Source organism: Bubalus kerabau, chromosome 9 (genome assembly GCF_029407905.1).
Source record: "Bubalus kerabau isolate K-KA32 ecotype Philippines breed swamp buffalo chromosome 9, PCC_UOA_SB_1v2, whole genome shotgun sequence".
NCBI classification, from domain to species: Eukaryota; Metazoa; Chordata; class Mammalia; order Artiodactyla; family Bovidae; genus Bubalus; species Bubalus kerabau.
In genome coordinates this window covers 67480696-67503275 of record NC_073632.1, presented here as the reverse complement: position 1 = coordinate 67503275, position 22580 = coordinate 67480696, and the positions used below count along the sequence as shown (strand labels likewise).

General features: G+C 39.5%; 1 long non-coding RNA gene across 2 annotated transcripts in view; it reads left to right on the top strand.

The window, feature by feature from the left end:
• LOC129619946 (uncharacterized) overlaps positions 1 to 20357 on the top strand; it is a 95657-nt gene extending 75300 nt beyond the window's left edge. Inside the window, exons 4-5 of one of the 2 annotated variants that reach the window (XR_008698309.1) lie at positions 17401 to 17635; positions 20265 to 20357. This is a non-coding gene — a long non-coding RNA (uncharacterized LOC129619946). Of the gene's footprint in view, positions 1 to 17400; positions 17860 to 20264 lie in introns of those variants that run through there. The other variant, XR_008698308.1, reaches the window with a different exon arrangement.
• The last annotated feature ends 2223 nt before the right edge of the window (positions 20358 to 22580 follow it).

Below are 22580 nucleotides of genomic sequence, written 5' to 3'. Positions count from 1 at the left end.
ATATTTTTTAAGTTCAAGAAGAGATACTCTTCACTCTGCCTGGTCTAAAACAGGGTTCTTATGCATCTTCATGTCCTATTCAGTCACTTCCCCCTTTGTAGCAGCCCCTTCTGTCCCTAAATGGGAATCTGGACATAAAAATTTCAGAGATAAAGACCTGTATCTGATAGCCAGTTTCTTTTGCAGGCCTTCCCTTAGACATGCCTGTTCTGAGTATGATGGACTTTGGTGTTAAGAGCGACAGGATTTTCCCACCAGCCCCGTGGGGGTTGCTGATGAGATTAGGGGCCGCGCTGGACTCCAAAAGGCAGTGGAGGGAGGGAGAGCACCTCTGGAGCCAAAGAGAAGGACCTAGCCTTTTAGAAAGAGGGCTCGGAATATGAAGCTGACACCATCAAACTGAGCAGACGTAGACTGGGAAAAGTGACGTGCTGAGAAGACCGTCAGTCCTACATTTCTTTGCAGAGCTCTCTATCTTGAGGGTGTCAATTATCAGGTGTTGGTTTTGTTATCAGACAAGCCCTTGCCTCAAAAGCTTGTAAATTTGCCCAGAGACCCGAGGGCCTCTCACGACTACATGTCTAGACTAAAAGCACTAGGTCACCTTCCTTGCTGCTGCTACTGTGACAAGCTGGCACAAAGAAAAAGACAGTCCATGGGGATCTGGACTAATACACTGTGGCAATCCAGCAAACGTTGTCAGAGAGGATTTCAGTTTCAGTTTCAATTGGCTGTGATCCTGAATCAAGGAGGAAAGCCACTGAAGGCTGAGTGAAAAAATACAGTCGCATCAAACCCCTGCTGCCCCCGAAGTGGTTTCATCAGAGATTGTCAGTCATCGACAAACCAATGTCGAGCCCCAGGTCACCCACTGCAGTTAGAGGGCAGGAAGTTCCTGACTCCAGAGCTGGGTCCTGTGCACCTGCTCTGCAAAGCAGGAGGTGTGGAGGATGGGTATTTTAGCAACAGCTGGAACATTACATGAAAATAGTGAACGAACATTCTGTAGGCTGACATGTGGAGGAGGAGGCTTGTGAAGAGAAGACTGAGATGAATTAGAGATGGTGAGGTGCAGGGGTTAGACATGCAGACTTTGGCAGGAGATGGCTTAGATTCAAAACTTGAGGAGGTCAAGTACCACTTACTCCATAATCATAAGAAAGTTCCTTAGGCTTCGAATTCTCAGCGTCTTTATCTATAAGATGGAGACTGAGATGGCGTCTAGTCCCTGTGTTTGTTGTGGGGACTGGGTAAGGTAATGAAAATAGTCTGGCACATAACATGTGCTCACTTAAACATCTGCAGCTATTAGAGAGCGAGGGATTCAGAAGACTTGACTTTGAATTGTGTGGCTCCACCACTAACCAGTTTTGTGTCTTCGACTAGGTCACTAAAATGGTCTAAGCCTTAATGTCCTAAGAATCTTACTGATATTACCTGGTTATTTTGAGACTCAAGTGACAGGAATGCAGTGTCATGAGGACAGAGCAAAGTGTCTGTAATATACATGGCAGCAGGCTATAGACCTCTAAATGCAAATCAGGCAAATTGCCTTCTTCAGTGCTCTTGTACAGAGCTACTGAATACACAGATTAAACATGCATTGTATGGGGAAGGGCTCTGAGGCTGTTCAAGTTTGCTAGGGCTGCCACAACTAAGTTCCACAGGCTAGGCAGCTTCAAAACAGACTCCTCACAGTTTTGGAGTCTAGAAATCCAAGATGAAGGGGTCAGCAGGACTGTTTCTTCTGAGGACTCTCTCTTTCTCTATTATTATTTTTTATTTATGAATCACATTGGTGTAGATGTTGATGATAAATTATAGAGGTCTGACCTCTGTCTTATAATTCAAATTTCATTTTTCTTAGGGGGCAAAACATTGTAGTAGTCTTACTGAGAGCCTAAGCAAACTTGTGCACATTAAAAAAGTAACATCCCCTAGAGTCTGATGGCTCGAGGATTAAGTAGAATCATTAATCATCTTTTGATTTATTTTCAGAAGATTTATCATGACTGCCTGACCATTTCTTAGTGCGCGTATGTGTGTGTTCTCATTCAGAGAGGCAGTGCGATGCAGGATAAGATGATCACAAAAGTGTAAGGGCTTCCCAGGTGGTGCTAGTGGTGAATAACCTGCCTGCCAATAAAGGAGATATAAGAGATGTGAGTTTGATTCCTGGATTGGGAAGATCCCCTGGAGAAGGACATGGCAATCCACTCCAGGATCCTTACCTGGAGAATCCCTTGGACTGAGGAGCTACAGTCCATAGGGTCGCAAAGAGACGGACGTGACTGAAGCAACTTAGAATACATGCATGCGTATACTAAGAAATGATTACCAAAAAGCTGTAGTCAACATATATCACCTCATACAGTTACAATTTTTTTCTTGTGATAAGAACTTATAAGATTTACTCTCTTAGTGACTTTGAGATATACAGTACAGTATTGTCAACTACAGTCACCATGCTGTACATTACATCCCCAGAACTTACTTAAGGAAGTTATTAAGCCACTTCATATCTTTTGATCACCTTCACCCGTTTGGCTCACCCCTTCTCTTATTGGCTTGTAGTTGTCTTCATGTGGTCTTGTGTCTGGATGGGTCCTAATTCCTCTTCTTAAAAGGATACCAGACACTGAATTAGAGTCAGGCCTAGGGAACTTCATATAACATAATTACCTCTTTAAAGGCCTTACCTTCAAAAGAGTCATGCTCTGAGGTCCTGGGAGTTAATATCTACACATATGAACTTTAGGAGGACAGAACTCAACCAACGATAGTGACCCACATCAGGATTATATTCTCATGATACTCTCGGTTCTATCAGATTTAAAAAAAGGAAGAAAATCAGAAGAATATTGAATATCCTGGCTGCTGCAGTCTAGTCAGCATTTATATAAACCAGCTGAATGATATTGAGAAAATCCTTCATTATTTTAGAACGTCAGCTTCCTCTTCTCTCAAGTTCAACATTAACATCTTATAATGATTTAAATGATATCTATCAATCTGTCCCTCTTTTCATCCTAACATTCATTCATCTCATCATCTCTACCCATCGATCTTCTCATTCAATCAACAAACATTTATTGAGTACTTACTATGTTTCCAGCACCAAGCCAATGTCTGGGAATACAGTGATGGATGGAATGCATTCACTTCCCTCAGGGCACCTGATAGTCTAATGGGAGAAACAGACAAGTAAAATGTACATGGATTTTCTCAATGCCTTCTTCTACGTGATAATCCTCCAAATATTTCAGGAAGGCTAACATTTTGCACTTTTTCTTTCTTGGTGTTTTGTTTCTATATTACAAATAGTCTAACTGCTTTGTTTATTTTGATTTTTTAGTCTTAATTTCTTTAAATATCACTCAGAACACAGCTTACAGACTTTTAATTTTTTTAATTAATATTATATGATATTTTCTAGTTGCTTTCTAAAAAACTCAGAAATAAATAAGAGCTATATGGAGATACTTTAATGCCAGATACTTCCTTTGATTAGGAAGCAGACGATAATCAGACTTTACCCATGCTGGGGTCTCACACTGATTTAATCTAGATCAAGATGGGATTTACAAATTATATTGGCGTCTCAGTGTGTTTCTCTCCCATGTTCTCCAGCTGTGTCTTTTAGCCACATTTATTGAGCTTCATTTCTTGTGGAGTGTTGTACTTGGAAAGGTTAGCATATATTTCTTAGTCCAATACAGAAATCATAATATAACATTAATTAACATTATTATAAAAGTATGAATGAAATCTATTAATCACATACCTAGAACTTTGTGAACTATATCTCTTTAATCATTGTAACAACTCTATGTAATATTCACCATTTTATAATTTGAGGCTACTGAGTTTTAGATGTTAAATGACTTGCTTAAGGTCACACAGCTGGTCAGAGGAGCCAGAGTTTATTCCCAGATCTCACTGATTCTAGAGACTTGACCCATAACCCCCAATCTTAAGCCCCTCTCTAAGAGGGCTCAATTTAAGGTCAGGGGACTGCATGGTGGGTCTTCTGGGTTTCTCAGATATTAGAGTTCCCTTGTAGAGGCGATGTTAATAGCAGATTTAGGCCAGGTCTCATGCAGATTCCACCTTGACCAAGACGTTATGACCCTGTGTCTGGGCCTCAGCTTTTCCCTTTCAAGATCTCACTTTTACTATTTTGTCAGGGTGATTAGGCTTCACAGGATAGACTCAGAAATTTCTAACAAAATACAAAAGCCAATGATTTATAAGCCACAGTGCCCACTTGCCATGGGGAATAGAATCAGTTTTTAAAATCAGGTGTATTTCTTTAACAAGGAGTATTTCTGTGGGGTGTCAGCCACTCAGAAAGACAAATAATAATTCAGAAGTTTGCTTGGTGAACATTAGGATTTACAGCAAAGAGATTAGGTTTTGCCCAAGGGAAGTCTCCTCAGGCTAATATAATTTTGAGTTAATCCTTCTTTGCCCTATGGTTATTTCTTCCTAAATTACTGGAATCCATCTTCTAGACTCACAACATAATTTTCTTTGGTCACTGTTAGACTCAGACACACTGACAGTCTAACCTCCCAATTCTCTTTAGGCAGTATTTCTCTTCTGGAAATGTCTATTATCAAAGGCATCGCTCGTGGCATCCTTCACATTACAACATGCTAAGTTATTGTTGCCTTTACTCGTTTACACTGTAGGTTGTCTACTCCTTAATGAAGTTGGGATTGGACCTTGTGTTGGATGTTGGGGTTGAGTCATCCATTTCACAGCAGGCAGGAAGTTTGGGGCATTGACCTTGGCTGGAAGGATGAACCCTAATTAGGCTAAGGGAATCACAGTAAAGCTTTACTCCCAAGCCAGCACCAGTTTTAGTATGCCAGACTTAAGTTGGTCTGCCATTTCCTTAGCTAGAGGGATAGGTCAAAGAATTTGTATATATTCCAGTATGGGCAAAGGGATGTGAATTGAGGGGAGGGGCATTTCTGGGGGAAAAAATCACCTGCTTTTAATAGGGATCCGTAGAAAGAATAGGGGTGTGAGGATAGAATGGTTGAAACCACTTTTCTGCCAATCTAAGTGTGAAGTACCCATGCATGGGGAATGAACATAGATAGAGCAATGCAGGGGAATGGGGCTGGAGTCATTGTATTCACTCAAGCCCAAACGCCAGCTTACTTCTGGACCTTCACTTATGTGAGCAAATACATTCCTTCTTTGTGAGAAGCAGTTTGATTTAGGTTTTCAGATGCATGCAGTTAGAAGTATATTAATTGAACAATGACTTTCACAAATTTACTTCGAATTCACAATCCACCAAGGAAATTTCTGCAGATGGCCCAAACCTATCCCTTAGATATAATTTTTGATACTCTCAGTTCAAGGAGTAAGATCTTTTAAATAGCCATTAGATTATGGGGTCCGATTTGGCTTTTGTGCAATTTTGTAGATATTAATCCAACCATAACTCACAGAAATATCAGCATAGCCATTTCGCTGAGCTCAAGGCAAGAACTGTTCTTTAAGTATACCTATTTATCACACAAATACATTTTTCCTTGGAACCATCAGATTACCAGTTCCAAAAGTGTCCTAGACCTCCTCCTGACACTAAGAGCTTCTTTGTTTAGCACTGGCTCCACAGACATTGTCAGAAGACTTTACCACCTCTGGATCCCCAGATAAATCAGATTTAGTGGCCTGTTGTTCAGGATCCAACCAAAATCATATGTATTATCAAAGTGCTGATTCCTGATGTAATTAAGAGGTTATGCAGCAAAGTGAATCAGTGTACTATTTGCTTCATAGTAACAATAAAACTGTCGAACTGAATGGTATACTTCATAATCCAATTAGTTTACCTGCTGGAGCAAGCTCCTTATCTTGTTTTGGATTAATAATAAACAACACTTTGACAGCTGACTTGTAGACCCCACTTTGAACAGAAATAAATGTGGTTCTAGACAAACCATTCACTCATTTATTCATTCTTTTAATAAACATTTACTATTAATAAATGAATACATGGAGATAACCTAAGAATAATCTTGGGAGTCATCTAAGAAATCTTCTGTCTTATTCTTCAACTATATTCAATCATACATCATGACTCCTCTGCATTCCTGCTGCCATAGACTTTGGGATTACTTTCTGAAATGTTGCCATTTCCTTGCTGCCAATCTTTCTTTCTTTAGGCCAAAATATGCTCTTAAAACATATATCTGTGTGCTCAAGTTGCTTTGCTTCTTCTCTACCATATTGGACACTATGTGGAATACACCACAAAGAGATGTTAGCACCTTGTATTAAAAATATTCTTGGTTAATGAGCTTTCTACCATGGTCTCCTGAGATAAATGTGTCTGCAACTTATATGCTTTCCTATGTGGGCTGTGTTTATGCCATTTGTATTCTGAAGGGAACTTTTGGCTCATGATGGTTGACAAATGATGTGCCAATGATAGGCTAGACATGTGGCAAAGAGACAAAAGAAAGAATGTCATACTGGGTGTTATAATGCAAATGATAGTGGTAGTTCAGTCATCTTCAGGAGTTGATTCAAGAAAGAGAGACTATAACAGGATGACTGGACATTCTTTGAAATTTAAGCATCATAGTTTTCATTGCAAGCTGGGAGGACTAACCAATAATTATTTGGTAGAGAGTAGAGAGAAACTATAGTCAGGATATAAAGATTTCAGATGATTTAATGAGAAAGGAGGTGCAATGATCCTTGGGTCACTGAGGAATTCTGGGACCTCCTCTCTCAGGAAAGGATATTTTAACGCACCCTAAGTGCTAATTGGAGAAGGCTATGACACCCCACTCCAGTGCTCTTGCCTGGAAAATCCCATGGACGGAGGAGCCTGGGAGGCTGCAGTCCATGGGTCGCTAAGAGTCGGACACGACTGAGCGACTTCCCTTTCACTTTTCACTTTCATGCATTGGAGAAGGAAATGGCAACCCACTCCAGTGTTCTTGCCTGGAGAATCCCAGGGATGGGGGAGTCTGGTGGGCTGCCGTCTGTGGGGTCGCACAGAGTCGGACACGACTGAAGTGACAGCAGCAGCAGCAAGTGTTAATTGAATTTTGGCCCAGTTTCCACCAGTGTATCCTTGTGCCTAAATGATTATTTTTTTAAAAAATTGTGAATGCATAATATTAGTGATCTCTGTCCCTTAGTTTTTGAAGAAGCTAAAATTTTATTTTTTTATAGTTATTTTACATACATATCATTAAATGCATTGTATTCTTTTCTGCTTATTTCTGTCAATGCTGTTAAGCAGATTTAAAGTTTTTGTGATGATTTTTAAAGTGATCACTGTGAACATTAATTCATTCAGTTCAGTCACTCAGTCCTGTCCAACTCTTTGCGATCCCATGGACTGCAGCACGCCATGCTTCCCTGTCCATCACCAACTCCTGAAGCCTGCTCAAACTCATGTCCATCGAGGCATTATGCCATCCAACCATCTCATCCTCTGTTGTCCCCTTCTCCTCCCACCTTCAATCTTTCCCAGCATGGGGGTCTTTTCCAATGAGTCAGTTCTTTGCATCAGGTGGCCAAAGTATTGGAGTTTCAGCTTCAGCATCAGTCCTTCCAATGAATATTCTGGACTGATTTCCTTTAGGATGGACTGGTTGGATCTCCTTGCAGTCCAAGGGACCCTGAAGAGTCTTCTCCAACACCACTACAGTTCAAAAGCATCAATTCTTTGGAGCTAAGCTTTCTTTATAGTCCCAACTCTCACATCCATACATGACTACTGGAAAAACCATAGCTTTGACTAGACAGACCTTTGTCGGCAAAGTAATGTGTCTGCTTTTTGATATGCTGCCTAGGTTGGTCATAGGTTTTCTTCCAAGGAGCAAGCATCTTTTAATTTCATAGCTGCAGTCATCATCTGCAGTGATTTTGGTGAACATTAATTATATTGCATTATTTTATAATGTGGCAATATCTTTGGGAGGCAATTAACTATGTGGAAATGTTTTACCTCTGGGGTCGCAAAGAGTCAAACACAACTGAGCGACTGAACTGAACTGAATATGTGAGAATAGCCTAGAGCACTTCAGATAAACAAGAGTGATGAAGGGATACTGGTCCTACCACATACTTTAATGCCTTATAAAGGTACTGTAATCAACACTGTGTTTGTGGTACAGAAACAGAATACATAGTCCAGAAATTTATTCATATATATGTGTATATATATATATATACACACACACATACATATTTAGCATATACTGAATATGGAATTTCAGACTACTTGAGAAAGACAGTATTAAAAACTGACAGTAGGAGAATAGTTCAATTATTATAACTGAAGAATTAATGGTTAGTCTTTACTTCACATGATCAATCCCATCCCCTGCTGACTCAGTGGTAAAGACGCTGCTTGCCAATGCAGGAGACACAGTTTCTATCCCTGGGTAGGGGAGATCCCCTGGAAAACAAAATGGCAGCCCACTCCAGCAATCTTGCCTGGGAAAGCCTATGGACAGAGGAGCCTGTGAGACTGTAGCCCGTGGGGTTGCAAAAGACTCACATACAGCCACTAAACAACAAGAAAATGTAATAGAAATGAATCTTTATATAATCTTGAATGAGGAAGAGTTTTTGAAATAATATATTAAAACCTTAAAGATATAAATTGCTAATTTATCTACATAAAAACTTTAAAATTTCCCAAACACGTAAATTAAGAGAAGAATGATGTCACATCCATTAAGATGGCTACCATTTTTTTTTTAAAAGCAGTGTTGGTGAGGATGCAGAAAAACTGGAACTTTTGTACACTGTTGGTAACAAATGTAAAATAGTGTAGGCTGCTATGACAAGCAGTATAGCAGTTTTTAAAAAAAATTAAAAATAAAACTCCCGTAAGATTTAACAATCCCACTTCTGGTACATACTCAAAGAATTCAAGGCAAGAACATGTTGAAGAAGATTTTTGTACATCCAAGCTCATAGTAGCATTATTCGTAATAGCCAAGGGGTGGAAGCAATTCAAGTGTTCATAGATTGATGAATGGATAAACAAAATCTGGTATATCCATACAATGGAATATTACTCTTAAAAAGGAAGGAAATTCTGATACATGCTGCAATATAGATGAACATTGAAGGCATTATGTCTGTTAAGTAAAATAAGCCAGTCACAAAAGCACAAATGCTGTATGATTCCACTCTATGAGATACCCAGAGTAGTCGAATTCCTAGAGACAGAACGTAGAGTGGTGGTTACTAGAGGCTGGGTTGGCATGGGGAGAGATGGAATGTTATTGTTTAAAGGGCACAGAGTTTCAGTTTTGAAAGATGAAGAGAATCCTGGGGATGACCGGTGATGACAGTTGGACATCAGTGTGAATGGATTAACATCGCTGAACAGTACACTTAAAAATGGTGAAGATGGCAAATTTTATGTTATGTGTATTTTGCGTGCATGTTCCGTCGCTTTCATCATGTCCAACTCTTTGCAACTCCATGGACTGTAGCCTACCAGGCGCCTCTGTCCATAGAATTCTCCAGGCAAGACTACTGAAGTGCATAGCCATTTCCTTCTCCAGGGGATCTTCTCGACCCAGGGATCAAACCCAGGTCCCCTGCATTGCAGGCAGATTCTTTACCAGATGAGCCACCAGGGAAGCCCGATGCATATTTTAACACAATTTAAAAAGTAGCAATAAGGGAAATGGTGATGCTGAGTGGTTAAGAGCAGCTGCAGTGTCAAACACACAGGGTTTTCCCTGCCTTTCTTTCCTCTTATTATCTCTATGACTGTAGACAAATTTGTTAAACTCTTGGTGCCATACTTTTTTCATGGATGGTTGTTTTGAGGACTCAGTGAGACAATTCCTGTAAAGTAGTTTTTATAGTGCTTGGAACATAATAAATGCCGATAACTGCTGTCTAGTATTATGTTAAAAGTCAAATTATGAACATATACTACAGATTTATAGACCTGATGAGCAAAGAACTCTAATAAACCAGTGAGAAAGTGATAAATCTTCAGAGTTTATAGACAAAAGACTTTAGGCATTTCTGATTTTAGGAAATGAAGATATTTCCAGGCTATTTTAAGTAATTATGGACTTTTAGAAAAATAAATAAAAGATATGGAGTCTCAGAAAAATCCAAGCACAGGAAATTAGCACAGATTAGAAGTGAAAGGTAGTTCTAGGGATTTTGACAACAGAGCCTCCATTTATCTCCTCTTTAATGTGTGTCTCATTCCTTCTCATCTAATAAATCATTGCCTCATTCTTTTATTTTATCAACATCATTGCTTACTTTTGGTTTGTGCTTCTTATGTCTTTGATTTCTTTATAACTTTGATTTGTTCTTGACCCCTCAAGGATCTTACGCAGATCATCTTTTCAGCTTCAGTTCTCGTTGCCAACAGCCTGGTGTTTCTCCATTAATCCAACTCCAAGTAGAACTGGAATCTGCTTGGAATCGTCCTTGCTTTTGTCAAGAATCTTACTGGATCTTTTTTCTTTCTAATGTCTTTTCATACTAGGTCATCCTGGAACTTACTGTTCAGCTGACTTTTGGCTGTATTTACATCACGTGACCAGCCGTAGTTCAATCAGCTGTGGTCTGGGTGGTAGATTTCTGTGTGGAACCAAACAGGAGCATCCAGGGCCACCTGTGGAAGGGGCCATTCATAGTTTCTAAATTTTACTAATCACTTTTGTAATGCCCAGATTGTGGTTTTATTCTAGCTGAAGATTGACTGACTCCTCCTTCAGTTCTTTAGGTCTGCTTTTAATAGTTTATCCCTGTTTCTATCATGTTTTTCACAAGCTGCTAAATGGTTATTCAGCCTTCCATCTATAAACCAGAGCAAGACAGAGGTGCCGTGGGAACATAAGGTAACCAAGTTGGTAAGCTTAATTTACAGTGACGTACAGAAGAGAATAAGTCAATGAACTCTGCTTTGAAAGCAATCTTTCTTTTTTTTTAAATAAGTCCATTATGTTGGTGCACAGGCTTTGTGGATTACTTTTGGTGTATGGGCAGGTTAGGTGGTTAAAGTCTATTAGACTCCATGTTTCTTGTACATTTGACCAGATGTGTCAGTTTTATTCACAGTATATCATAGTCCTTTATGAACTTGTATACTTTTTACTCCTCAATGTATTTGCTATGAAATGTTTCCTTTCTGATAAAAAAAAAATATGGCACGTTTTCTTGTTATCTTTTGGTTAAGGGAGGTGGGAGTACTCCTTTCAAGGAAAACAATTAAAAGTAATATGAAGCTACAGTGTCAAAGTATGATGATCTTTTTATGCAAATACTACCTTGTAGTTTTTAACCATCTGTTCTTAATTGCGCTTGCATGAGATTATCCTCATATTCTAAGAGATTGTACTGTGAATGCTTAGGTACGTGTCTAAGAGATCCCAAGAAAGTAGGAATCAACATCATATATGTTAAAAGAAATTAGTCAAAGGAAAAATCTTACCTTTGTTTGTGCATGAAAGATGGAACTAAATTGAAAAGAAGGAGATGAATTTTCTATTTCTGTGGTGGAACGAGTCAAAGGTAAACCATGGTGATTCTGTTTAGGGATCCATATATATGCATATCATGTAGTAAGACACAATTGCTTCCATAGCAATAAGCTATTTTTATTTGTTCTTGTTTGTTATGAAGTAAGCTTTGTTGTTCTCCGGGACCCCAAGAGATTTTAAAAGAAGATAATATGAAGATGGATAAAGCATAATCTGTATCACATCTGTACCGAGGGAAGTCAATATATTTTTAGTGTAAGAAAATTGGTTGTAACTTGTTGATAAAGACAAAACAGTTTGCAAAGAAAGACTGTTTGAAATCTCAGAGAATGAGTCTTGAACCTTGGAGAGCTGATATAGGATGGGTAAGACCTGGGACAACAATTAGTTGATAGCATTTCTGGAGCACACATCAAGTGCAGAATACTGTAAAGGATGTAATGTTAGTTCCAATATTGTACCATGTGACATGTATAGTTTGACAAATTTATAAATTGATAGAGAAATATCATTAGGGCTGCTGGTTTGACTGCAGAGAAGTAGCATAAATGAACCTCTGTCCAAGTGGAAATTTTTTCTGCTGTTTTTTCTTTCATTCCTACTTAGAAAAATCACATGAAAACTATAGAACTGGGGAGGACCTTGGATATCCAGTTTCTGCTTTTTAGAAATTAAGAAGTGGGGAGGCTCAGAGAGGGTGTCTGAGTTGTGCTAGGCAACCCAGCTAGAGAGTGGTCTATTCAGGATGGGAAACCAGATCTGTGGTCCGATTGTCATTTAATATACTGCACAGAACAGGCACCCTGTGTTGCTTGCAAAAATAGCAGTTCAGTTCAGAATGCATTACTAAAATAATTCTTTCAACGTTTACTGCTTATTGAAACTTAGAATGGTTGTTTGTTTTGTATCAAGCAGCCTTGATGTTTCTTCTCATACATAGAGAATTTATGACTGAGTCTTCTTCCTGTGTATTTTGTAAGGTGACGAGGGGTTATTAATGGACATATGGTGGGACCTGTAACTTGCTTTGTGTCAGAGTGGGAGGATGAAATGTGGTCATGTAATTGCCGTATGTTGGTAATGTCTCCAGACAGCAAGCTAAAACATCTGGATTATGGTCCCACCTCTGCACTAATTAACTCTGTCTTCTGTCATCTGACCAGAGAAAGCTTTAGTTAAATAATCTCTAAGGTCTCCACAAGCTGAAATATCAGAATATTCTAGATCAGGAAAAATCTAGTGAAACTTCAGTCTATACTTATTATAAGGCTTTTATGGGCTAAAGATGTGCAAAAGTCTACATCTGCTTTGCCACAATTCACTAAACAACTGCCCAACTTTTAATTTCATACTGTCTTTTGGTTTTCTTACAAAGTTGTCTAGCTTGAATGGTCAAGTGTATAAAGTGAGTATGTTTACACTAATACATGCATTACAACCGCAGTGTACTCTCAAGTCTACTAATGAAGAGCTGAAACACCCATGCTTATCTGACTTTCTTTGCATGTGTCATTTTCCCTGCCTACTATCTCTTTACTTCACCTTGGCCTTGGCCTACCGAATTCCTACTCACCTTCTAAAATCCATCTCAAATGTAATATCCTTAGGAAGCTTCCTATAACCATCCCAGGTGTCAGTCAAACCAATATTTATTGCTCACCTACACTCAGTTGGTAAAGAATCCACCTGCAATGTAGGAGACCCCAGTTTGATTCCTGGGTCAGGAAGATCCACCGGAGAAGGGATAGGCTACCACTCCAGTATTTGTGGGCTTCCCTAGTGGCTCAGCTGGTAAAGAATCTGCCTGCAACGCGGGAGACCTGGGTTCAATCCCTGGGTTGGGAATATCCCCTGGAGAAGGGAAAGGCTACCCACTCCAGTATTCTGGCCTGGAGAATTGCATGGACTGTATAGTCCATGGGGTCGAAAAGAGTTGGACATGAGTAAGCAACTTTCATTTCACTTTCACTACTTGCAAAGCATTCTGCCAGTATGTCAGGGTGGTCACAGTTCCAGTTCTCATAGCTTAGTAACAAAGACTGTTCTGTGCTGTGCTTAGTTGCTCAGTCATGTCCGATTCTTGTGACCCCATAGACTGTAGCCTGCCAGGCTCCTCCGTCCATGGGATTCTCCAGGCAAGAATACTGGAGTGCGTTGCCATTTCCTTCTCCAGTCAGTAGCAAAGACTAGAATCAAGTAAATGACTACAAATAAATAATAATTACAGGAATGCCAAATGATGAGAGGGAGAAGCACTGAGTGCTCCTAGGAAGTCTCTTGGAGGAAATTACACTCAGGCAGAATTAGTGGCCCTCTCCTCTGTGTTCCCACAGCACTTTATTGCCTGTGCACTGGTTATATTGCATTCTTACCAGTATAACAGGTTAATAGATCTACCTCCTCTTCTAAACCTGTGTTCTCCAGCATGGTAGCCACTAGCCACATGCAACCTTTATGTTTAAATTTAAGATTATTAAAATAAAATCTCAATTCTTCAGTCACACTAGCCACGTTTTAAGTGCTCAGTAGCCACTTGCTGCTACTGGCTACTGTACTGGACAGCACAGAGTATTTCCATCACCATGGAAAGTTCTGTCAAACAGTGTCACTCCAAATAATAAATTCCTCAGTGTCAAATATTGTATTCAATTCATCTCTGTATCCCCACCCTGAACAGGTATTTATGTAGCAGGAGCTCAATATTGATCGATTCACTCATTTACTTACTCAAAAAAATATTTGTATATATGCCTATTATGTGCCAGGTGCAATTCTTTCATGGAACTGGCATTTTAGTATGGTTGAGGGGAATTGAAGAAACAACAAATCAACAAGTAAATATGTAATATAAGAGATGGCGATGTGGAGAAAAATAAAACAGGTTGTTATTCAGGAAGTAGCAGGAGAAGGGGTGCGGAGTGAGCGGCTTGCTTTTTTATATAAGGTGGGCAGGAATGACCTCCCTGAGGGGGTGAGCCCTACAGAGGGAACAGCAAGCCCAGTGCCCCTGGAGCAGGTGTGTTTGTCTTGTTCCAGGAACAGCAAGAAGGCTGGTGTTCCTGGAGCTGAATGGGTGCTGCAGAGAGTCACAGAAATGAGGGCAGTGGACAGCAGAGGAGGGAGCAGGGCCTTTGGGTTTTACTCCCAGTGAGATGAGAAGAGATGGGAGTCATTGACAGGACAAGTGAAGGGGTTGGACTTAGGTTTTACATGTGGCCAGTCTGGTTGCTGCTTTGAGAACAGACTGAAGGGCACAAAGCTGGTGACCCGTTAGAGGCTCTTGGGCAAGAGGAAACAGTGGCCTGATGGATGGACAACGAGGGCTGTAAGAAGTGTATATATTCTGAATGCAAAGCAGGCAGGATAGAGTGACAGATTACACAGGAAATGTGAAGGAAAGAGGGGAGGAAAGGAGCCTCCAGGTATTCTGGCCTAAACAAGTAGAAGAATGGAATTTGGATCCACTGAAGTGAAGATGCCTCTGAAAGTTGTGAATTGGGTAGGAACATCAGGAATTTGGTTTTGGACATAAGTTGAAACACTGTTTGGGCCTGAGTTAGATTTTTGTATCTGAGGTCCAGGGCAGAGGTCTGGCTAGCGGTCTACATGCTTGTTGACTCACTGACTAATTGAGTGAGTGAATGAGACATTACCTTAAAACAGTAGTTCTGAATGTGAAGCTGTAGGACTTAGGGAACAATTTGCCTATGGACAAGAGAAAAATCAAAAGGGAGGCCTTAGCATCTGAGCAGGCAAGGAAGGAATGTTCAGTGCCACCCGGTAAGATTTATTCATTCATCCTTAGGATTATGATTTGAACAGGGACTTTAAGGCTTTAAATCCAAAATTTCCTCCTGTTCAGATGTTGGGGCAGGATGTGTTAGTTTCCCATGGCTGCTATAAAAATTACTACAAAGTTAGTGGCTTACAACAACATGAATTTATTATCTTCCAGTTCTGGAGGTCAGAAGTCTGAAATGAGTCTCAGGTGTAGGCAGGGCTGTGCTCCTTTGGAGAGGCTCCCGGGAAGAATTTGTCTTTCTCATGTTGTGTCACTCTGACTCTGATTCTCCTGCCTCCCTCTCTCACTTATAATAACCCTTGTAATTACATTGGATAATCCAGGCTCACCTCTTCATCTCGGGGTAACTGGTTGAAGCAACCTTAATTCCATCTGGAACCTTAATTCCCCCTTGCCATGTGCTAGAACAGATTCACAAATTCTGGGACTTAGGATGTGGATACACTGGAGGAGGTGATGTCTTGAGTTTGTCCATTCCTTTAGTGCTGAAAGGTCAATATACAGCAATAAAAATGATTGAGAGGATGTCTAGAGTATAAACAAAGCCTAATTAGACATCCTCTCTATCGTTTTATTATTGTATATTGATCTTTTGACACTGAAAGTAAAAAAAGGCTAAGAAAAGCTAAGCAAAAGAGGAACTTGAACAGGAGTCAACATTTAAACCAAGTCATGCACATGTTCTGCTTTCAATTAACCTTAAGAATATGTGTGGTATATGTAAAAACAAACTCAGCCCTAAGAATATTATGCCAGAGGGCTTATGTGTGTGAGTGTGTGTGTCTGCGTGTTTGTGTAATTATTCCATGTAAACATTTTTATTGGTTATAAATCTTATACAAAATCATATAAAATGAATGCTGGAGTTTGTTCTATGCTGCTCCCAGGGTTTATTTTTTGACTTTTACGTATAAATTAGATTTATGAGGACCATATTTTCTGAACCCAGAGTTTGTAAAATGCAAATGTCCATATGGGTCATGGGATAAAACATATGAAGTTGAGATTATCCTGGGGTTACTATTTTATATAATTGGTCCAAAACCCATCAGATCTTATTCTGAAATGTCTCCCCCAGCTATTTTCACCAATGTTCTCATGACTGCCTTTTCAGGCCAGGCCAGGACCACCATGCATGTGCGCTAAGTTGCTTCAGTCGTGTCCGACTCTTTGTGTTGCTATGGACTGTAGCCCGCCAGGCTCCTCTGTCCATGGGATTCTCCAGGCAAGAATACTGGAGTGGGTTGCCATGTCCTCCTCCAGGGGGTCTTCCCAACCCAGGGGTTGAACCCGCATCTCTATGTCTCCTGCATTGGCAGGCAGGTTCTTAACCACTAGTGCCACCTGGAAAGCCCAAGACCACCATACCAGCTCTCTAATTTGCCTTACTCAGGTGAATCTGGATGCAGAGAGTGCAGTGTTTAAGAAAGAAGGTTCTGGAATCAAATAATCTGAGTCCAGCCTTCTGACTATTTACTAGGTGGATGCTGCTGAGTCACTTCAATTGTGTCTGACTCTGTGTGACCCCATAGACGGCAGCCCACCATGATGCCCTGTCACTGGGATTCTCCAGGCAAGAACACTGGAGTGGGTTGCCATTTCCTTCTCTAATGCATGAAAGTGAAAAGTGAAAGTGAAGTTGCTCAATTGTCTCCAACCCTCAGCGACCCCATGGACTGCAGCCTACCAGGTTCCTCCATCCATGGGATTTTACAGGCAAGAGTACTGGAGTGGGGTGCCATTGACTAGGTGGATGGCTGTAGACAATTACCTCACCTCTGTAAACCTATTTCTTTCCTGTACAATGGGGATGGTACTGATCTCACAGAGCTGTCATGAGGTTTATACTAAATTAAGGAGTACACAGACTTGTCTAAGACAGCTAGTCATCAAATTATTGATTATCAGATCCAAATCTACCTCTGTTGCCTTGATTTTTGGTAATGGAGCTGGACCTTTTGCTAGCTGGGGCAATATTAGGCTTTGTCAAGAGATGGCTCTGGAGGGAACCTGCAAGGCAAACAGATAATAGGATTTTTCTTACCAATTCTTGTGTCTTTTTTTTTTTTTTCCTCTCCTAAGGCTCGGCTATCAGTGATAGCGGGGAGACCCAGTGGAGTTCACCCTCCAGGGAGTTTCTCTGGCACTCCAATGGGCAGTTTTCTACATGCCACTCTGAGTTGCCCATACCCCAGTAAGCAACTTCCAGAAGACCATCCCTGACCTACAGTACCCAAGCAAATGTTGCTGGTACGTCACTGGACAGCTTCCTGTGAAATAGCTCTGGCCTACAACATCCCAGAAACCTTGCCACCCAGTAAGCTTTAATCATACCCTCTCTAGGACTGAGGTCTGAATCTCAACCTTAAGGGGAGCTGGAGTGGTGGTGGTCCTTTTCCAAATTTGTTTCTTTTTTAGTTATCCTCAACTTAGAAGTATTAGTTGTTCTCTATATTCACTATTATTGTGTTCTTTGGTCTTCTTTTTTTCTCATTTCATTATTAACCACCTTAATTAATAATTGTTTATATTAAATTGTCCTTATTCAAAATACTGATATGGTTTTTGTCTTCTGAGTGAACCCTGACTGAGATATTAGCAAAAACAATAAGCAGAAAAATAAACTTTTGAGATACATGAGACACATAAATAATCTGAAAGTGATTACAAAATAATTATGTGTGAAATGAATGAAGTACTGAAAGAAGTAATATAAGCCATAAATATTAGGGCCCTATGAAAAAAGAATGTAATATACAGATTGAAAATAGGGCTTCCCTGGTAATTCAGCTGGTAAAGAATCCACCTGCAATGTAGGAGACCCCAGTTCGATCCCTGGGTCAGGAAGATCTCCTGGAGAAGGGATAGGCTACCCACTCTAATTTCTTGGGCTTTGCTGATGGCTCAGATGGTATAGAATCTGCCTGCAACTTGGGAGACCTGGGTTCAACCCCTGGGTTGGGAAGATCCCCTGGAGAAGGGAACAGTTACCCACTACAGTGTTCTTGGCCAGAGAATCCCATGGACAGAGGAGACTAGCAGGTTGCAGTCCATGGGGTTGCAAAGAGTTGGACAAGACTGACCGACTTTCACTTTCACTTGAAAAAGAACTAAATAAAATGTTTACAATTACAAAAAAGTAGTCATTAATTAAGATTTAAGTGGGAGATCTAATATCTGGTTAGATTCTGATTAACAAAGAATTGATGACTTTAGGATAGACTTGAGGAAATTGTCCAGGATGTAGCAAAGAAATTAGAAATAAAATATTAAAAAGAAAAGAAGTACAATAAAATAAAATACAATAAAATAAATAAAGTACAATAAAATAAAATACAATAGAATAAAATAGAATGGGTACAACTGAATAAGATGATCCAACATGTATCTAATAGGAATCTTCTTTTTTCCTCTCTCTGTATCAGCTATATCTACACCTGCTGCTGCTGCTAAGTCGCTTCAGTCGTGTCCAACTCTGTGCAACCCCATAGACGGCAGCCCACCAGGGTCCTCCGTCCATGGGATTTTCCAGGCAAGAGTACTGGAGTAGGGTGCCATTGCCTTCTCTGTATCTACACCTATATATCCATAAATATATAAATTTTATATATTTTCAGAAAGATAAAATAGAATGAGGAAAGAGACAATATTTTGATAGAGATTAAGAACTTTTCAGAACTGAATAAATATCAGTTGGGTTTATTCTAGGATTGCGTGTGTGTGTGTGTGCATGTGTGTGTGTGCGCGTGCACACTCAGTTGTATCCAGCTCTTTGTGATCCTATGGATGGTAACCCACTATATTCCTCTGTCCATGGAATTTTCCAGGCATGAATACTGGAATGGGTTACCATTTCCTTCTCCAGGGGACTGTCCTGACCCAGGGATTGAACCCTTGTCTTATGCACCACCTGCACTGGCAGGCGGATTCTTTACCAGTGTGCCACCTGGGAAGCCCATATTCTAGGATTACAGAGATAATTTAACTTTGTAAAGTCTAGTGGAATTTACCATGTTAACATATCAACAGAGAAAAATTTTGTACATCTCAGGTTAATAAATCTTCGAAAACCATGAATAAAAGGAAAGTTTAATTAAAGAAAAGATTTCTACCTAAAACAATGTGAATCTCACATTTAATGATGAAACATATGAAACATTCTTTTAAAGTCAGGAATGATTTAGGATGCCTGCAATCACCACTTCTGTTTAGCATTGTACTGGATGCTGTAGCCAGTTCAACATGGCCTAGGGAATGGAAAAATAAGAGGCCCCTGTCACAGGGATCCCTGGTGGTCCAGTATTTAGGACTCTGTGCTTTTGCTGCTGAGGGTTTGGGTTCAAGCCCTGGTTGTATAACTAAGATCCCACAAGTTGGGTGAAGCAGTCAAAAAAAAAAAAAAATGAAGAGGAAGAAAGAAACCACTGTCATAGATAGTATAATTTTGCACATATAAAATTCAAGAGACTCTACTTACAAATTAGTAGAAATAATCAGACAGTTGAAGGTTATTGTCTAAAAAACTATATACAAAGTTAATAGTACTTGTTTACATCAAATACAATTGTTTTAAAAATAGAATTTTTTAGAAAGCCTATTTTTCTAGCCACAAAACTATAAAATATGTGAGATTAAATTTAACATACTATGTATAGAACTTTTATAGAAACCTAAAATATTATTGAAGAATTTATGCTGCGCTGTGTGCTGTACTAAGTCACTTCAGTCATGTCCAAGTCCTTGCAATCCACTCTTCTGTCCATGGTATTCTCCAGGCAAGAATACTGGAGTGTGCCATGCCCTTCTCCAGAGGAAAATATATAAAGAGATCTAAATGGAGAATTATGCCAAGTTTTTTTGATAGGGAGTCTTGGTATTTAAAAATTTTGATTCTCAAAAATCCATAAAACCAAAGTTAGTTCAATCTAATTCTTAAATTTTCTCAGGACTTGACAAATTGTTTCAAACATTAAGTGGGTGATGAATAAAGGGGCAAGGATAACTAAAAGAAAGCGTTTGCTGCTGCTGCTGCTGCTGCTAAGTCGCTTCAGTCGTGTCCGACTCTGTGTGACCCCATAGATGGCAGCCCACCAGGCTCACCTGTCCCTGGGATTCTCCAGGCAAGAACACTGGAGTGGGTTGCCATTTCCTTCTCCAATGCATGAAAGTGAAAAGTGAAAGTGAAGTCGCTCAGTTGTGTCCGACTCTTTGCGACCCCATGGACTGCAGCCTACCAGGCTCCTCCATCCATGGGATTTTCCAGGCAAGAGTACTGGAGTGGGGTGCCATTGCCTTCTCCGAAGAAAACGTTTGAAGAAGATTAAAGAGAATGAACTTTATCATTTATCAAGAGTTGTTATAAAGGGATAGTCATTAAACTGTATTGTATTGCCAGGAGAATGCACAAATATATCAGTGTAACAGAACAGGGGACCTACAAACAGCTGTGTGTATATGAGAAGTGAACATATGAGAGCAGTAGGTTCAAGTCAGTGGTGAAAGATCAAATAGTAGGTGATGATCATAAAATTGACTAGTTACATTGGAAAAATAAATTTGTGAGCCTACCTTATACCATACATAAAAATAAATCCTATGTGGATTAAAAATGTAAAGATAAATTACATTAAGAAAAGATTTACATTAAGAAATTTACATGTAAAAATTAAGAAAAGTAAGAACGTTTACGATGTTTGAAGCTGTTTAAAAAGCTCTTACACAAATTTAAGAAGCACAATCCTCATGTAGAAAAAAGGAAACCCTGATGCACTGTTGATGGGATGGTAAATTGGTGTATCAACTATGGAAAACAGTATGGTGAATCCCCCAGAATTAAAAATAAGACTACCATATCCAGAAATTCCCCTCCTAGGTATTTATCAGAAGAAAATTAAGACACTAACTTGAAAAGATAAATGCCCCTCTATGTTCAATGCATATTATTTACAATAGCCAAGATATGGAAGCAGCCTAAATGTCCATCAAATAGATGAATGAATAAAGAAGATATGAGACTATACACACACACACAATGGGATATTATTCATAAAAGAGAATGAAAGCTTGCCATTTGTGACAGTATGGATGGATCTAGAGGGTATTATGCTAAGTGAGTTAAGTCTGGCAGAAAAAGGTAAATACTGTGTGACTTCACTTATAAGTGGAATCAAAAACCAAAACAAAGAAGCAAGCATAACAAAACAGGAACAGAGTTATAGATTCAGAGAACAGACAGGTGGTTGCCAGAAGGGAGGGGGTGGGAGAAGAAAGAAATAGGGGAGGGAGATTAAAAGGTACAAACTTTCAGTTGAAGAAAAAGAGGCACAAGGCTTAAAAAAATTGATAACTTTAGCTATTTAAAATAAAAAAGTTTGTACAAAAAAAGACCACAAAATGGAAAGATAAGCCCCATATTGGTAGAAAATATTTATAATTCAAGCAACCAGTAAAGGATTAGGAAAGAAAATACACATTAAATAAAACCCTAAAAGCAATAAAAAGGAAATATTTCAATAGAGAATGGATATAGGATATGGCTCCTGCTGCTAAGTCGCTTCAGTCATGTCTGACTCTATGTGACCCCGTAGATGGCAGCCTACCAGGCTCCCCTATCCCTGGGATTCTCCAGGCAAGAATATTGGAGTGGGTTGCCATTTCCTTCCTCAATGCATGAAAGTGAAAAGTGAAAGTGAAGTCGCTCAGTAGTGTCCAACTTCTAGCGACCCATGGACTGCAGCCTACCAGACTCCTGCATCCATGGGATTTTCCAGGCAAGAGTATTGGAGTGGGTTGCCATTGCCTTCTCCATAGGATATGGAGCGCCAATTAATATAAGAAGAAATCTTTAATGTCAATACATAGATAAAATATTGCAAAACCTCACTGATTATTTATTAGGAATGATGAAAGTTAAATTGAGGCAATATTTCATAATTAGTAGATTGGCAAAACATAGAAACTGTATGATGTGTTGGCAATAATATGGGAACATAGAAACTTTCAGAAGCTACTGGTCTTAGGATACATTGACACATCTACCTTGGAGAATAATTTAACAATACCTTTGGAGTTGAAAACATGTGTACCCTACAAGACAGCAATTTTACTTTTAAGTTATATATCTTGGTTGAACGCTCAAATGAGGAGGCACTCTCAAAAATTCCAGTGCCTCATTGTTGTATTAGCAAACATTGGAAGCAACATAATTGTTTAAGGAGATTGATAAATTAAACAGAATTTAGTAGAATACTAAAAAGCAAAAA